The 16,729-nt window shown below is 46.5% G+C and overlaps 1 protein-coding gene across 3 annotated transcripts in view; it reads right to left on the bottom strand.

Annotated features, from left to right (window-relative positions):
* MORN1 (MORN repeat containing 1) overlaps window positions 1-16,729 on the bottom strand; it is a 145,015-nt gene that overhangs the window by 25,400 nt on the left and 102,886 nt on the right. Inside the window, exon 14 of one of the 3 annotated variants that reach the window (XR_015730060.1) lies at window positions 4,583-4,686. The exons of the other annotated variants lie outside the window; for them this stretch is intronic. The gene's annotated coding sequence lies outside the window, so the exon portion shown is untranslated. The remainder of the gene's footprint in view (window positions 1-4,582; window positions 4,687-16,729) is intronic. 3 annotated transcript variants of the gene reach the window in all.

Genomic DNA, 16,729 nt, shown 5'->3' with positions numbered 1-16,729 from the left:
GTGGGAGAGAGAGGGAAGGAGGGAAAGAGAAAGAGAGAGAGAGACAGACAGACAGACAGAGACAGACAGACAGACAGACAATCAGACATAAACCACCTTGGTAACTTGGGAGGAATCCCAAAACTGGACTGATGGTGGCAGGGATCAATTTTTTGTCATTTTCTGCCGACAGGGGTGATGAGGAAGTCTTTTAACAGGTTAAGGGCAGGGGTTTTTCAACACCCCCCCCAAAAGTCTTTTTTGCAGGTGGGGCAACTAGAGGAGGCCGCCAGGAGCCAGGAAGAGAGAATAGCAACGTCTCTTCCAGGGTGCAAAAAGCTATTTTTCCCCCCCCCTGCCTCCGGTCTGCTGTTCTCCCTGCTCTTACTAAGAATGTGTGTGTGTGTGTGTGTGTGCACACTCACGCATATGTGTCTGTCTTCCCCCACTGAGCTCAGCTGTGCCTAATGACATCCAATCTGTTCAGGCACCGAAGGAAGGGTGGGGGGGGGGGAGGGAATCAGCAGCAGGGCAGGTAGAAGGCAAGCGGGGAGGGCCGCTCTCCAATTTGGGAGGCCGAAGGGGAGGCTTGCAAGGGGTAGGTGGGTGGGTGGGTGGGTGTAGGGGAAGGTCTTTGGGGCACCCCCCGCTGTGCTCTCGGAAACACAGGTTTGGGTGCGCAGGCGTCAATTTAACTTGGAGGGGGGGGGAAGGAAAGTGTCCAAAAGGCCTTCGCAACATGCAGGACACGAAAACCAACGAGGATAGTGGACCGAGAGAGAATAGAGTAAGAGAGTTGGAAGGGACCTTGGAGGTCTTCTAGTCCAACCCCCTGCCTAGGCAGGAAACCCTAAACCACTTCAGACAAATGGTTATCCAACCTCTTCTTAAAAACTTCCAGTGTTGGAGCATTCACAACTTCTGGTGGCAAGTTGTTCCACGGATTAATTGTTCTCACTGTCAGGAAATTTCTCCTTAGTTCTAAATTGCTTCTCTCCTTGATGAGTTTCCATCCGTTGCTTCTTCTCCTGCCTTCGGGGGCTTTGGACTCCCTCTTCTTTGGGGCAGCCCCTGAGATATTGGGACACTGCTATCATGTCTCCCCTGGTCCTTCTCTTCATTAAACTAGACATACCCAGTTCCTGCAACCGTCCTTCGTATGTTTTAGCCTCCAGTCCCCTAATCCTCTTCGTTGCTCTTCTCTGCACTCTTTCCAGAGTCTCCACATCTTTTTCACATCATGGCGACCAAAACTGGATGCCGTTTTCCAAGTGTGGCCTTATCAAGGCCTTATAAAGTGGTATCAACACTTCGTGTGATCTTGATTCTATCCCTCTGTTGATGCAGCCTAGAATTGTGTTGGCTTTTTGGGCAGCTGCTGCACACGGATGGCTCCTATTTAAATGGTTGTCCACTAAGACTCCACTAAGATCCCTCTCGCAGTTACTACTATTGAGCGAGGTCCCACCTATACTGTACCTGTGCATTTTGGTTTTTCTGGCCTAAATGTAGAACCTTCTAAGGCCGCCCTGAGTCTTCGGAGAGGGGAGGCATATAAATTGAATTAATTAAATGAAATGAAATTTTCACCAATGAATTTCATTTTGTTGGGTTTTTGTTTGGCAGAAGGGATTCCCTGGTTAGAGCAACTGAAGGTGTTTATTTAGGAAGTGCGAGAAGGATAAGCAGGGTTAACCAAGGGACAATGATACTGTCACTCTCATGGCTTTCCCAAAAGAAAATGTCATTATGGGGTATAAGAAAGTCAAGGTTCCCCTTGCACTTATGTGCTAGTCGTTCCCGACTCTAGGGGGCGGTGCTTATCTCCGTTTCAAAGCCGAAGAGCCAGCGCTGTCCGAAGACGTCTCCGTGGTCACGTGGCCGGCATGACTCAACGCCAAAGGCGCACGGAATGCTGTTACCTTCCCACCAAAAGTGGCTCCTATTTTTCTACTTGCATTTTTTTTTTACCTGCTTTCAAACTGCTAGGTTGGCAGAAGCTGGGACAAGTCACGGGAGCTCACCCCGTTCCGCAGCACTAGGGATTCGAACCACCGAACTTCTGATTGACAAGCTCAGCATCTTAGCCACTGAGCCACTGCGTCCCGATTATGGGGTGTAATGAGGGACAAAATAAGCTACTGATTGAAGGGATTTGGGTCCTGTCCTTTTGGGAAACGAGCAGCCACTGTGGCCGGCAAATATCATGAACGATTGTGCTAAGAAGCACAGCAGGAGAGAAAGGAATGAAGGGGAGGGAGGAGGAGGGAAAAAATAAAAGGAAGCTATAATATTAGTACCAAAAACCCGAGGGATTTCCCTACAGCTGGAGAGGAAACGGTGCAGCAAAAGTTAGATGCTGAAAATCAGGAGGGACATGTATAACATTGCAGAAGTGGACAGGTGCTCTACAGAGAGATTTCTCTTCTGTAATTTCTTTCAGGTACGCTGGGAAAACCTACCAGGAAAACACAACGGTTTTGTTTGCCGTACAGAAACAAAGAGGCCATAATGAAGAATCCCAGTTCATCAATGGCCACAAATGACCACTTAGAAAAACAGACCCGAAGACAATTTCTCTCTGCTGAGGAATTAAAAATAGGCCGGAGATAACGCAGCAGCAGCAGGGAAAGCTATTCCGGGATTCTAAAATAGCCGGGGAGGGGTGTGTGTGTGTGTGGATGGGTCATTTTTAGAAAAAGCTTTATTTTTACCGCAAGGGTTTCTTCGCTGCACAGAAAGCTCGGGCGGTGCCAAAGCTCGCTCACACCCCGCAGAGACACGACTGGTGTTGGTGGGTGTAGCTCGGACGGATCGGCCTCCGTCCGTGGCTGGTAGGGTTAACATTCCTGGGGGAATCCGATAAGCTATAAATTTAGCAAAGGGCAAGGCTGGGCCAAAAGGAAACCGATTCGATGGAGGCCGGCCAGCTTCTCCTAGGGGGCTTCCTCTCTTCCAGCCTGGAACTTGCCCTGTTCAAACAAACGCCAAGCCCTCTAACTATAATACACATTTTTCTCCCAGTTTGTGTCACCGCTACCGGTTCACTTGAACCGGTCCGAACCGATTGTGTTTTACCCTCCAGTCCCCTAATCATCTTAGTGGCTCTTCTCTGCACCCTGGTTCATTTTTTCCATTTATTTTTAAAGCAGGTGGCATACTTTTAGAAAGTTTTCTTATCTTATCTTATAATTCTTATAATTTTATTTCTATGCCGCCCTTCTCCCGAAGGACTCAGGGCGGTGTACAGCCTATTTAAAAACACAAGACAAACATCAATTAAAAATTAAAAATTATTAAATAAATTCGGCTCAATTTAAAACCCCAGAAATTTAAAATACCCCAATTTAAAATTATTATGTTGATAGCCCGGCCTGGCGGAACAACAGGGTCTTCAGTGCACAGCGAAATACCCGGAGGTCGGAGATCTTATGTATTTCCGGGGGCAGTTCATTCCACAGGGTTGGGGCTCCCACAGAGAAGGCCCTCCCCCTGGGTGTCGCCAGCCGACATAACTTGGCCGATGGCACCCTGAGGAGACCCTCTCTGTGGGAGCGAACTGGCCGGTGGGAGGCTATTGGTGGCAGAAGTCGGTCTCGAAGTACCCGGGTCCTATGCCATGGAGCGCTTTAAAGGTGGTGACCAACACCTTGAATCGCACCCAGAAGACCACTGGGAGTCAGTGCAGCTCGCGCAGGAGGGGTGTCACGTGGGCACAACGAGTGACCACCCGCGCGGCCGCATTCTGGACCAGTTGGAGCCTCCGAGTGCTCTTCAAGGGGAGCCCCATGTAGAGAGCATTACAATAGTCCAGCTGGGAGGTGACAAGGGCGTGAGTGACCGTGCGCAAGGCGTCCCAGTCCAGAAAGGGCTGCAACTGGCGAATCAGACGAACCTGATAAAAGGCCCCCCTGGCCACGGCCGTCGTATGCTCTTCTCTGCACCCTGGTTCATTTTTTCCATTTATTTTTTAAAGCAGGTGGCATACTTTTAGAAAGTTTTCTAATTTCCAAGGGTAAAATGTAACCGAGACTTTCCTCTCTAGGCTGAGGCGATGTAAGGGGGGAAAAAAAAAAACCCTACTCCCGTCTTTGTAAAATGGCAAGCAAAATAATAATAAAAGGGTAAACTCGGAAAGGGTTTTAAATGCCCCAGCCAAGTCAGTACTTTAGAGTGGATTATTCTCCTTGGGAAGAGCTTACTTGTAGAGCGCTAAAATGACAGGAGTAGGGAAGGTTAATTGGGAAGAGCGAAGAAACAGTTGGGGAGAAGGCATGGGTTTCTGTTTTTGAACACGATAATGGCAGCGAGATTATTATGTGCACAAAGATGGAAAGGTTTGGCTCTACCCACAATGAAAGAAGACGAGGGAACTTGCTGAGATGGCTAAATTGCCTTTTTTTTTTTGTTGAGAGAGAAGACAAATATCACTGACTGGAAACCCCTTATAGACATTTTGTGTAAAACAGGAAAAAAAAAATGCATTCGTGATTCATGGTTTTGATGACTGGACAGGATAAATAATAGAGGGACGAGAATTATAGTGTAACCCTACAGTAAGAAGTAAATTTTTATAATAGCTATAAAGAAGATTGAAACTCACTTTGGTGTATCGTCGTTTTTTCCTGTTCTATTTTTCTTTTAGTTTTCTCCTTTCTTGTACTTTTAGAGCTTCCTCCTCGGTTTCTTTTTCTTTGTACTTCCTTCCTTTTAAAAAATGTATAAAAACCGAAGTGGGGGGGGGGAGATGAGTAAAATTCGCAAATCTTATCCTAATTCCCTCTAATTCTGTCCCAATCATTCTTCTTATAGCCCTTTAAGAACAAGAACTGTATATCCCTGCTCTCTTTCTCTCCCGATTTCACTCACGGAGATGTTTTTGTCAATGAGCCTCTCCCAAACTTTAAAAGCAAGCTGCTAGTCCTTATGATAGTCAGTGTAGCCAATGAAGCTACATGTATTTGTGTGTGTTAACGTAAAAAGGGAGCAAGGTAACCATGGACCTCTGTACCGAACATCCTGTGCCACCTGACTTTGTGAGTTTTGGATAATTTTTTTTTAAAGAATAGGAAAGCAACGTGCTGCAAAGTCAAATAACAGCCTCCAAAGTCATGTGAGAATGATTGTGAACTCGCAATCGTGTTCGAATATGTGCTGTCAAGTCACTGTTAATTTTAAGCCATTTTATGACTTGTGGACTTCAACTCCCAGAATCCCTGAGCCAGAATGGGGAACGATGGCCCTTTCATGATTCGTGGACTTCAACTCCCAGAATCCCTGAGCTAGCATGGAATTCTGAACATGGCTGGCTCAGGAATTCTGGGAATTGAAGTCCACGAGTCATAAAGGGGCCATCGTTCCCCAACCCTGACATAGATGGATGTTTATGGAGACTCTCGGTCATCCAGGTCATAGTTTCCCCCCAGTTACAACCGATGAAGCTTCTTGGATAAGAAGCGAAACGTCTTCTTTTTCTTCTTCCTCAAATAAAAAAAAAGGGGGCATCTTTGAGACACATAGCTGGACCTTCATCACGATGAACTGTCCCCAAACTTGTCCTTCAGGTTCCACTTCGATTGACTGCTTGTCCTCTTCTTCTCTTCCCTTCCATCTTTCCCAGAAGGAAGGCCTTCTCCAGAGAGCTGGGCCTTTGCACTGATTGACTGATGGACATCACATCCCTATCAACTCCTCACAACCACACAGAATTCCTCCATGATGATCTAACCTGGTCTTTCAGATCTTCCAAACGTGCCCCCATCATAACTGAGTCTCTTTGCCTTGCGATTGGTCGTCCTCTTCTCCTTCCTTCCTTCCTTCCTCTCCAGATCCAGGCTCCATCAAAGCCTTCTCCTTCTTCTGAGAGCTGGGGCTTTGCACTGATTGACTGATAGACATCAAGTCCTTGTCAACTCTTCACGACCACAAAGAATTAATTCCTCAGTGATGATCTAACCTGGTCTTTCAGATCTTCTAAGGGTGCCCTCATCAGCACCAAAACTGAATCCCTTCACCTTGCAATTGGTCGTTCTCTTCTCCTTCCATCCTTCCTTCCATCCATCTAGCCATCCTTCCATCCATCCATCTTCTCCAGATCCAGGCTCCATCCAAACCTTCTTCGTGTCTCCAAAGTAGGAACTTGGGACCTCAAAGAGCCATCTTGTCCCGGGCTCATCCTATCTTTTGAAAAAATTAAGCCCTCCTTCTCTCTCCCACAAGCCTCCCGACACACTGGCACAAACACACACACACACATGCAAACAGGCACCCACTCGGGCTCCCCCCCACCCCCCACCCCTTTTCCCCCCAGTGATTCATTTTCCTCCCACACGGCTCAGCTGCTTTTGTTTTCCTCGGCAAGCGCAATGTGTCTAATACATGGGGAAAACACGCCGTGCCAAACGTCGGAGCTGTTGGGAACACACACGGATGTCAAGGTAATGACGTCGTTGGCAGAGGAGCGAGATCGGGCGCAGTGCGGGGCGGGAAGAGGAGGAGGAGGAGGAGGAGAAGAGAGAAGAGAAGACTGTGGTTCGCTTGGTCTGGCCTTGTTCGGGCGAGAGAAAAGGAATGTTGTCTTCTCCTTCCTCTCCGTACGAAGCCTTGACCTTCGAACGAAGCCTTGCTACTCGCTGGTTGTCCTTCCTCCTGCCACAGATGCTTCGTTCTTGTCTCGTGTCCGGCTGGAGCATCTCATCCGCCTTCTGCTTTCCCGATTTTTGACGTCGTTGAAGTCGTGGGATGTTCTGACGGCTCAAGGCCCACTTTTTCTCCCCGGGGGTCGCAGAGGGCTCCTTTCTCTTTCTCTCTCTTCTTCCCCCCCCTTCTCTCCCTCCCTGCCAGCCTCCCTCCCTCCTTCCTTCTCCCTTTTACCTATTTGTGTGGAAAACAAGCTATTTCCACCCCACCTACTCATAAACACAAGAAGCGAGCGAGAGAGAGAGAGAGAGAGAGAGAGAGCCAAAGGAAAGAACACTGTGTTTTTCAGACCAGCCTCTGCCTTAGCAACCGAATTTTTTAAAAAAGAAAAAAAAAATCTTTATGGGGAAAAAAAAAAAAGAATGGAGAGCTTTGGGGAAAGGAGAAGGAAAAAAAAAAAAAAGAGGAGGGGGGGAAAAAACACGACAGAGTGCTCTTTACTGTTCAGAGAACTCCAGGAGACTCGTCTTCTGCTGTTAATTACAGTCCCTGGAACCTTTTCAAGGCCACAAGAGTTGGTGGGGCATTGTAAAATGAGAGCAGCTAGGACAGAAGCAGCCTCTTCTGGGAACCGTGGCGGAGAAGGTGAAGACCAGAGCAAGGACTTGGGAGAGGAGGAGGAGGAGGAGGAGGAGGAGGAGGAGGAGGAGGAGGAGGAGGAGGAGGAGGAGGAGGACTGTAGAGTCCTTGAGGCTCTCTGAACTTCGTGGTTTTCTTGCAGGCGTTTCATGACCCAACTAGGTAACTTCATCAGTGCTAGAAAGGAGTGGGATTTGCGGAGAGGAGGAGGAGGAGGAGGAGGAGGAGGAGGAGGAGGACTGTAGAGTCCTTGAGGCTCTCTGAGCTTGGTGGTTTTCTTGCAGGCATTTCATGACCCAGCTAGGTAACTTCATCAGTGCTAGAAAGGAGTGGGATTTGCGGAGAGGAGGAGGAGGAGGAGGAGGAGGAGGAGGAGGAGGAGGAGGAGGACTGTAGAGTCCTTGAGGCTCTCTGAGCTTGGTGGTTTTCTTGCAGGCGTTTCATTACCCAACTAGGTAACTTCATCAGTGCTAGAAGGGAGTGGGATTTGCTGAGAGGAGGAGGAGGAGGAGGAGGAGGAGGAGGAGGAAGAGATGGCAAGACTTTTAGACAACAGTGTGGCGAGGCTTGTTGGAGCTTGGCGCAAGGAGCAAGAATCAGGGTAAATCCCTTCCCCTGGCTATTCTTCCAAATTTTGGAACAACAGGGAGGGAGAGGGAAAAGGGGCGTATCCTGTGGTGCCAACCCCAGCTCAACCCCGTAGGAGTTGGCAAAGCCCGTCCACCTTGAGTAGGTGTGGGGAACCTGTTGCTACACCAGACCGTGGCTGAGCTACAACTTCGGTGTGTGTGTGTGTTTGCCTTGGAGATAAAAGGGATTGAGACACCTTGGAAAGGCACCGCTCTGTGGAACGGAGCAGGGAGAGCGATGCTTTGAGGAAGATGGAGAGACGTCGCCATGTTTCTGGAGGAAGTTCCTGACGCACCGGCACCACCTGTCCCTCGCCATCCTATGCATCTGTTGGCATTTTGGGGCCTGCCAAAGCATGGTTATCGCTCATGATTCGAAGGGGGAGATAGAGAGAGAGACAGACAGACACACAATTGACTTCCAGAGCTGATAAGGGGTGCCAGAGGGACAGGTTGTGCTGGGTTCACACAAGATATTTCTCTCCAGAGAGGAAAGATGGGATCTCTTTGGAAGCCAAGAGTAGGATCAGGGGAGAAGGAAGGGGCTTCTCACTGAGGAAAAAGGCGCACGGGGTTGTCTTAGGACGGCGTTCCATGCGGCCATGACCCAACCTTCTCTAGCATCAAAGTGGCGTCAGGGCCATCCTGTAATATACATAATATTGGGGTGTGTGTGTGTGTGTGTGTGTGTGTGTGTGTGTGTGTGTGTGTGTCTAATGAAGACTTTTAGCAACGGGATGAAGGCAGAAGAGCTTAACTGGTTGATCCAATGTCCGTCAACCGTGTCAACTTTAAGATGAGTGGACTTCAACTCCCAGAGTTCCCCAGCCAGGTTTAGCCTTTCCGACAGAAACGTGTCCCATACTTCAGCCTCTTTTCAACCTGACGAGCATCTTCTCCCTCCCCACTCCCTCTCTCTCCTCCTCCAGATGTTTTCACCAGAATAGAATAGAACAGAACAGAACAGAACAGAATAGAATAGAATAGAATAGAATAGAAAATATGGAATGGAATAGAATAGAATAGAATGGAATGGAATGGAATGGAATGGAATGGAATAGAATAGAGAAGAGAAGAGAAGAGAAGAGAAGAGAAGAGAAGAGAAGAGAAGAGAAGAGAAGAGAAGAGAAGAGAAGAGAAGAGAAAGGAGAATAGAGAATGGAATGGAATGGAATGGAATGGAATGGAATGGAATAGAATAGAATAGAATAGAATAGAATAGAATAGAATAGAATAGAATAGAATAGAATAGAATTCTTTATTGGCCAAGTGTGATTGGACACACAAGGAATTTGTCTTTGGAGCATATGGTCTCAGTGTACATAAAATATAAGATACGTTCATCAAGAATCATAAAGTACAACACTTAATGATAGTCCTAGGGTACAAATAAGCAATCAGGAAACAATATCAATATAAATCGTAAGGATACAAGCAACAAAGCTACAGTCATAAGTGTATGGGACACGTTTCTATTGGAAAGGCTAAGCCTGGCCCTCCCTCCCTCCCTCCTTTGTCCCTTGCTTAATTTTAAGGATGGCACAGCCTTCAAAAATAATAATAATAATTTTATGCTCAGGGCTTCCTCAGAAAGAAATCCGCAAACGTGGGGCTAAACCACCGGTTTACCCAGGGGGCTGTTAAAAAAAAAAAAAAGACGCATTTTTTAGTCCCTGAGAAGATCACGTCACATTCTGCAAGCTTTTCCAGGTTTCCAAAAAAGGGACGAGGAAGCCAAGCTGTTCCCAATTCACCCAGGCAAGCCTTTTTTTTTGCATGGGAGAAAAGGAGGAGAATGCAGGTGGTGGATTTGCCCCCACCCCCCCTCAAAAAAAAGAAAAAACCCAACCCCAAAATCCTTCTTTTAAAGAACAGCTGCTCTACCCCCCTTTTTTTTGAGCTTCTATTCTTTCACAGATCTTGTATCTCGTGACTCACTGGGGAGATACTGGTTTTCTTCTCTTCAGCCTCTTTTCAACCTTACGAGCATCATCTCCCTCCTTCCCTCCCTCCCTCTCTCTCTCTCCCCTCCAGATGTTTTCACCATGCCTGACTCTTAATTTCAAGACCTTCCTTGAATGCTCATCCCTGGCTGGCACTGCAATCCCTCCAAGGGCCAGGAAGGAAGCCGAGAAGAGAGTCCTGGAAGGGGAGCACAAGGTTTTCCCCAAGCTTTCCAGAATCTTGGAAAAGCAAGCAAGAGCTGTTGTTTCTCCGCCGCTAACTCCAGCTGCAAGGCGTTTTTCAACGCATAGCAATTACCCGGGAATAAAAGCTCGGGCAGACAGACGGGTGGCGTTGGATGCCCACGTGCAAAACACTGAGCGCGGCGTGCAAATTAGCTCGGAAATCGGGGTGCCAGCGGATGGAGGAGGAGGAGGAGGAGGAGGCCAGGATCCCATATATCTGGGGCGAGATGACGAGAAAGAGGAGAAATAAAGGAGAATGTTTGCAGCTTAGGGTTGAAATGAGGAGGGGGGTGTCCCTTGTTTATTTATTTATTTAATTTAATTTAATTTAATTTAATTTAATTTAATTTAATTTAATTTAATTTATTTATTTATTCATTCATTCATTCATTCATTCATTCATTCATTCATTCATTCATTCATTCATTTTATATGCCGCCCTTTCTCCGGAGACTCAGGGCGGCTTACAATGCGTTAAGCAATAGCCTTCATACTTTCGTATATGCCTGCTTAGTAGGGCTTTCGGCCCCCCCTCCCAAGAGGTGTTCTTTTTTTTTTTTTTTAAATACAAAGTCAGCTTATTGCCCCCACAAACCGGGTCCTCATTTTACCTACCTCGAAAGGATGGAAGGCTGAGTCAACCTTGAGCCTGGTGAGATTCAAACTTGCAATAATTGCAGGCAGCTGGTACTACTTAACAGCACTGTAGTCTGCTGTGCCACCAAGGCTTTTCTTGTAGTTGTTTCGTGACCCTAAGTAGGTGACATCATCAGTGCTAGTAAGGAGTGGGGCTTGCTCCCACTTCTTACTAGCACTCCTTACTAATACCGATGACGTTCCCTAGTTAGGGTCACGGAAGGACTGCAGGAAAACCAGCAAGCTCAGAGAGTGCCAAGGACCCCTCAAAGACGAAAAAGTTAGGATAGGTACAGATACAGATTAACAGAGTTGGAAGGAAGGGACCTTGTAGGTCATCTAGTCCAACCCCGCCCAAGCAGGAGATCCTACGCCATTTCTGACAAATGGCAGCGGACGTGGCAAAGACAGTGGAAGAGAAGAGAAAGAACCCATCTCTAAAATTTTTCCTTTTTAAAAAAAATTTCCTCCACTGAAAACTCCGAAAAGGAATTTTGCATTTTGGGTTTTGTTTTAGAGACGGTGGGGAGGGGGGGGAGATGCCTGATGAATGTAGGTTGTCGGACCCCCCCCCGGCTCGACGGCAAGAAGACGCAAGCCTGGGTGGGACGAACGAAACCGTGGCCAAACGTCAAAGGAAGTCCACACCTTTGCAGAAGAGAGTTCGAAGGGAGGGGAGGGAAAGGAGGAAGCAATGGGGGAGGGAAAGAGAAGGAGAAATGCAGCCAAGCAAGCTGGAATTAACAATGGCGAGGGAGAACAATGGCCACTAATGGAATGGGCTTGTGGAAGGAATTGCAAATGGCACGGAGAACAAAAGAGACGTGGCAGGAGTCCCAGGGCAGGGTTCCAAGAAATGCCAGCTGGGGCAGTCAAATGTGGGGGAGGGTGGGTTTCACAGCCTCCAAGGGAATGTCTGGCAGCCTCAAAGGAGGTTCAGGAGAGAAGGTGGAGCTGCTGGGAGACCGGCAAAGCAAGGAAGAATTCAAGGGGGGGGGGTGTCTCGGCGGAGAACTTCGTGGAACCCGTCATGGTTGAGGGGCTTCAGATTTAGGGGGAAGCTCTCCGGACGTCCAGGGTTGTAGGCTGGGAAGGGCGTCCATGGAGAAGACGATGACAAAACAAGGTGGTCGGGAACATGGCACCCATCGTGCAAAGTTTGGCCTTTTGACGGGCCACGAGACGGGGTTCTTCTCCTCGGTGGCTTTGACTGTCACACCGGAGCTGTGGACTTAAAATGGAACGGAGGGACATTCCTTGCCCATCGTCGGATCGCCGAGGCTGAGGAAACGACCGCGATGAGTTAAAAAAAAGGAATCACAGAAGGGGCCTTTGGAGGCCGTCGAGTCGCCGTGGGTCTTCAGAGAGGGGCGGCATATAAATTGAATCAATTAAATTAAATTAATTTAATTTAAATTAATTAATTTAATCTTGGCACGCGATGGCACGGTGGGCCCAGTAAGCCCATTTTTTGCCCTCCCCAAGCTCCAGAGGCTTTCTTGGCGCCTGGGGAGGGCAAAAACAGCCTTCCCCACTCCCCCTGGAGGCCGGAAAAATTCTGGTATTCATTGCAGTTGTTAAGTTTGAGGACTCCCTGTGTATTTTGATACGGATATCGAATGTTTTTCTTTCCATTCCTCTTGGATTAGTTGCTTGGTTTCTCCCCCCCTCCCACCCCCCTCCGAAAAAAGGCTGCGGGCACCTGCTGTAAATGGGTGGGAAGAACCGTGAAATAATAATAATAATAAAAAAAATGAAACAGAACAATATAATAAAATAAAAGAGAAATGCAATGGAATAAAATGAAGTAAATAAAATAAACAATAAAATAGAAGAGAAATGCAATGGAATAAAATAAAATAAAATAAAAGGGAGGCATCAAAGAGAAAGCAACAATGGGCAAGGATTGAAACTCAGAAGCACAAGTCACAGCTGACGGTCTGTTTCCTGCTTGGGAAAAGCAGAGAGAGGCCAGTGAAATCTGAAATCTCTGCTTTAAAGCAGAATGTTCCTTTTCCCCCTCCCTGCCTTTGTGCCTGCGTTTGGCAGTCTGGGCTTTTTCTAAGGGAAGAGAAGGAGAGAATAATAATAATAAAAAAAACAAATTTGGGAGAGTGTGGTGGTGGTGGGGAGGGGAGGAGAGGAGAGGAGGAGGACTTTCTTCTCGTGGGTGGGGGAGGTGGGGGGGCGATTTTGGGCCAGAATTCTCTGGGTCTTTCTCGCGCCCACTTACTTCCTATTCTGCCTTTGCAAAACCTTCTTTCTGCCAGCCAAACCGGGCCCAATTGTTTCTGTCTTCCAGTTTTGCATCTTAGCAACCCACCAAACGTTTTTACTAAATAAGGAGGCATCCAAAAACACCATAGTAACGCAAGCGTTGGACCTGCGGTTTGTAGAAAACTTTTGGTATTTAGACGTTTGGATCAATTTCTTTCTTTCTTTCTTTCTTTCTTTCTTTCTTTCTTTCTTTCTTTCTTTTTCTTTCTTTCTTTCTTTCTTTCTTTCTTTCCTCCCTCTCTTCCTTCTTCCTTTTTCTTTCTCTCTCTTTTTTACTTCCTTCTCTTCCCTTCTCCTTCCTTCCTCTCTCTCTCTACTTCCTTCCCTTCCCTTTTCTCTTTTTACTCCCTTCCTCTTCCTTCCTTCTTTCTTTCTTTTTTACTTCCTTCTCTTCCCTCCTTTTTCTTTCTTTCTCTCTTTTTTACTTCCTTCCCTTCTGCTTCCTTCCTCTCTTCTTCTCTTACCTCCTTCCCTTCCCTTTTCTCTTTCTACTCTCTTCCCTTCTTCCTTCCTCTTTCTCTTTTTTTACTTCCTTCCCTTCCCTCCTTTTTCTTTCTTTCTTTTTTAATTCCTTCCCTTCCCTTCTCCTTCCCCCCTCTCTCTCTTCTTACTTACTTCCCTTCCCTTTTCTCTTTTTACTCCCTTCCCCTTCCTTCCTCTCTTTTTTTACTCCCTTCCCTTCCCCTCCCCTTCCTTCCTTTCTCTCTCTCTTTTTACTTTCTTCCCTTCTCTTCTCCTTCCTTCCTTCCAATTTTACCACCTTCCCTGCCACCGTTGTTAAACGAATCACTGCAGCTGTCCAGTTAGTAACCCGGTTGTTAAGTGAATCTGTTTTCCTTGTTGACTTCGCTTTGTCCAGAACGTCACAAAATGAGATCACGTGACGACCCTGGGGACTCTACAACAGTCGTAAATATGAGTCAGTTGGCAAGCATCCGAATTTTGCTCACAGGACCACGGGGGATGCTGAAACGGTCGTTAGGTGTGAAAAACGGTCCTAAGTCGCTTTTCCCCCCCAATGCTGTTGTAACTGAACAGTCACTAAACGAAGTTGTAAGTAGAGGACTGTAATGGGGGGGGGGGGCGGGAATTCAAATAGGCAAACATCCAGTGGGTTTTAGAATAAACCATCATGATTATCAAGAGGGTATTTATTTATTTAGCGTATGAATGAATGAATGAATGAATGAATGAATGAATGAATGAATGAATAAATAAATAAATAAATAAATAAATAAATAAATAGGGTGAAAACCTTGGGTAGCCAAAAAGTGTATGAAAGTAAACAAACCAGAGTTGGAAGGGACTTTGGAGGTCATCTAGCCCAACCCCCTTCTGCTCACGCAGGAGACCTGCGCTAGGGATTCGAACCGCCGAACCGCCAACCTTTCTGATCGACAAGCTCAGCGTCTTTAGCCACTGAGCCACCTGGTCAGATAACGAGAAATGATGTTATATTGAAAATATCCCGCTCAGAAAGGACTTCTTAAAGGGTAATCGCAAACAGGAACCCGAAAAGAAGGTGAAATAAATAAATAAATAAATAAATAAATAAATAAATAAAAACCAGGAAAGATCAGACTGAAACTCTTTTTACAAGAGGTATTGTGGAAACGTTTGCAGGCGGAGAGCATCTTCGGGGGGACAGATTCCATTTAGAAAAGCGAAGCATGACAAGCAATAGACCAGCTGTCAAAGAAGACAGGATGAGACACAGGAAGAAATACGCGCTGAATTGTTTAAGGTTACAGGCAAAGACGCGGTAAAGTGCTAACAGCTCTCTGTCAACAGATCCATTTCTATGTGTGGCAGATCTGATTATCCCTCCGCGGAAACGTCGAAAAGGGAACAAGAATCTACCGTAGGAACTGAAGGTGGAGAGGCTCCGAATAGATGTGTCCAGACACGCGTGCATAATATTATCCTTATATCTGTTTATTGATCCTTTGATTATATGCCGTCAAACTCTTAGTGATTACATAGATAGGTGGTTTTTTTCCCATGGGGGTCTGTCCCCAGTCTGGTCCTTCGAGGTTTTACAAAGTTGTTCCCATCACCAACGTAACTTGAGTTTAATATAAAACTGTTAAATCGTACAGAGAGACAAAAAAATGCACGACGGAATACAACTGGCAACTTGGGAAGAGATGTTCTCTGGAATGGAAACCAAAGGCTAAAATGTAGGCAGATGGTGATATACGCTGTCATATCGGTGATATATTGATATTGTATATGGTATTTTAGATAGACAGACAGACAGATACCGTGTTTCCCCCAAAATAAGACCCTGTCTTATATTTTTTTGAACCCCCCCCAAAAATAATTAAGGAGCGTGTTCAACCTTGGAAACTTTAAGAATTGTGGACTTCAACTCCCAAAATTCTGGGAATTGAAGTCCACAAGTCTTAAACTATCTAGCTGGGGAATTCTGGGAGTTGAAGTCCACAAGTCTTAAAATATCTGGCTGGGGAATCCTGGGAGTTGAAGTCCACAAAGCTTAAAATCACCAAGATTGGGCATCCCTAGTCTAGTATTCTGATTGAGAAAGTTGAGGAAAATAATGGATAAGGTGAATAGGGGATGGATTAAGGAGTTTACGAGACTCCAAGTTATTATTAGAGATCAACCAAGATTGGGGGGGGGGGACCATTTCCACACACAGCTGCCCTCAATCCAACCCAATTCAACAGCCCCCTGCCCCCACCCTGAAATAAATAAATAAATAAATAAATAAATAAATAAATAAATAAATAAATAAATAAGCAAACAAATGCAGATCTGTTGGGACGGGAAGAAAAGCCACTCCTTCATTTGCCGCCATTGTGGCTACGCTTTCGTATAAACCGAAGCCGGTTCATCTACAGAGAGTTATTTATTTATTTTTTTCTTCAAAATTTACACCAGGAAATTCAGTGGCAAAATATCTGTTTTGGGTCGGGGCGTTCTACGGATCCAACGGATTTCATAAAAGGTGAGACTGGAGGAGGAGGAGGAGGAGGAGACGTTGGTGGGCTCCATTTCCACATCTGGGGCTTCTCTGAATTCATGGCGGGAAGACAAGTCCTCCACTTGACTGTCTTGACAAAGCTGCCAGCTGGAGATTTTACGTTCCCTTCAATTATTTTATATTGTACCTTCAGGCTCCGCTCCAAAGTGACTCTTAAAGAATAATCAGGCACTCTCAATAGGCAATCAAACTCAAATTAGAGCAAGGTTATAGTTGCAGTTGAGTAGCCGTATGTTTCTAAGAGTCGGGGAGATTTCCGACCGGCCCCGCAAGCCATAAGCAGAATGGGGGGTGCTGGCAGCGCCCCTTCGCTCTTGCCCGTAACAAACAGGAAGTGAAATCTGTCCCCCCCTCTGCCACAATCAATAGGATGGGCTTTGATTCTGATTTTCGTAGCTTAAAATCCAGTGGGTTTCTCGAGAGATCTGGAGGGGGTCGTACCGCACTTCCGGCTAGGGCTGGAAAGGCAGGAAACCTAGAGATCATCAGACCCACCTGAGGGCTAAGAGGCAAGTCTATCATTTGATTCAGACCGCTGAGCACAAACGGGACAGAAACCAGTCCTCGTATTACGACGCCCATCGCCGTCGTCCTCTTTATTCGTTTGTCTCGAGAGGGTTAAAAAAAAGGATGACTCGGCCAGCTTTCGAGTACTTTGCACTCAAGGAATGTGATCAAGAGGAGGAAAAGGAGAGGAAGAAGCAAGAACTAGCATGGGAAATAGAATAGAAAAT

Source organism: Pantherophis guttatus, chromosome 15, assembly GCF_059756535.1.
Source record: "Pantherophis guttatus breed Tessera chromosome 15, ASM5975653v1, whole genome shotgun sequence".
Taxonomy (NCBI): domain Eukaryota; kingdom Metazoa; phylum Chordata; class Lepidosauria; order Squamata; family Colubridae; genus Pantherophis; species Pantherophis guttatus.
Note: the sequence above shows the minus strand (reverse complement) of the source record. Positions and strands in the feature narration are given on the sequence as shown.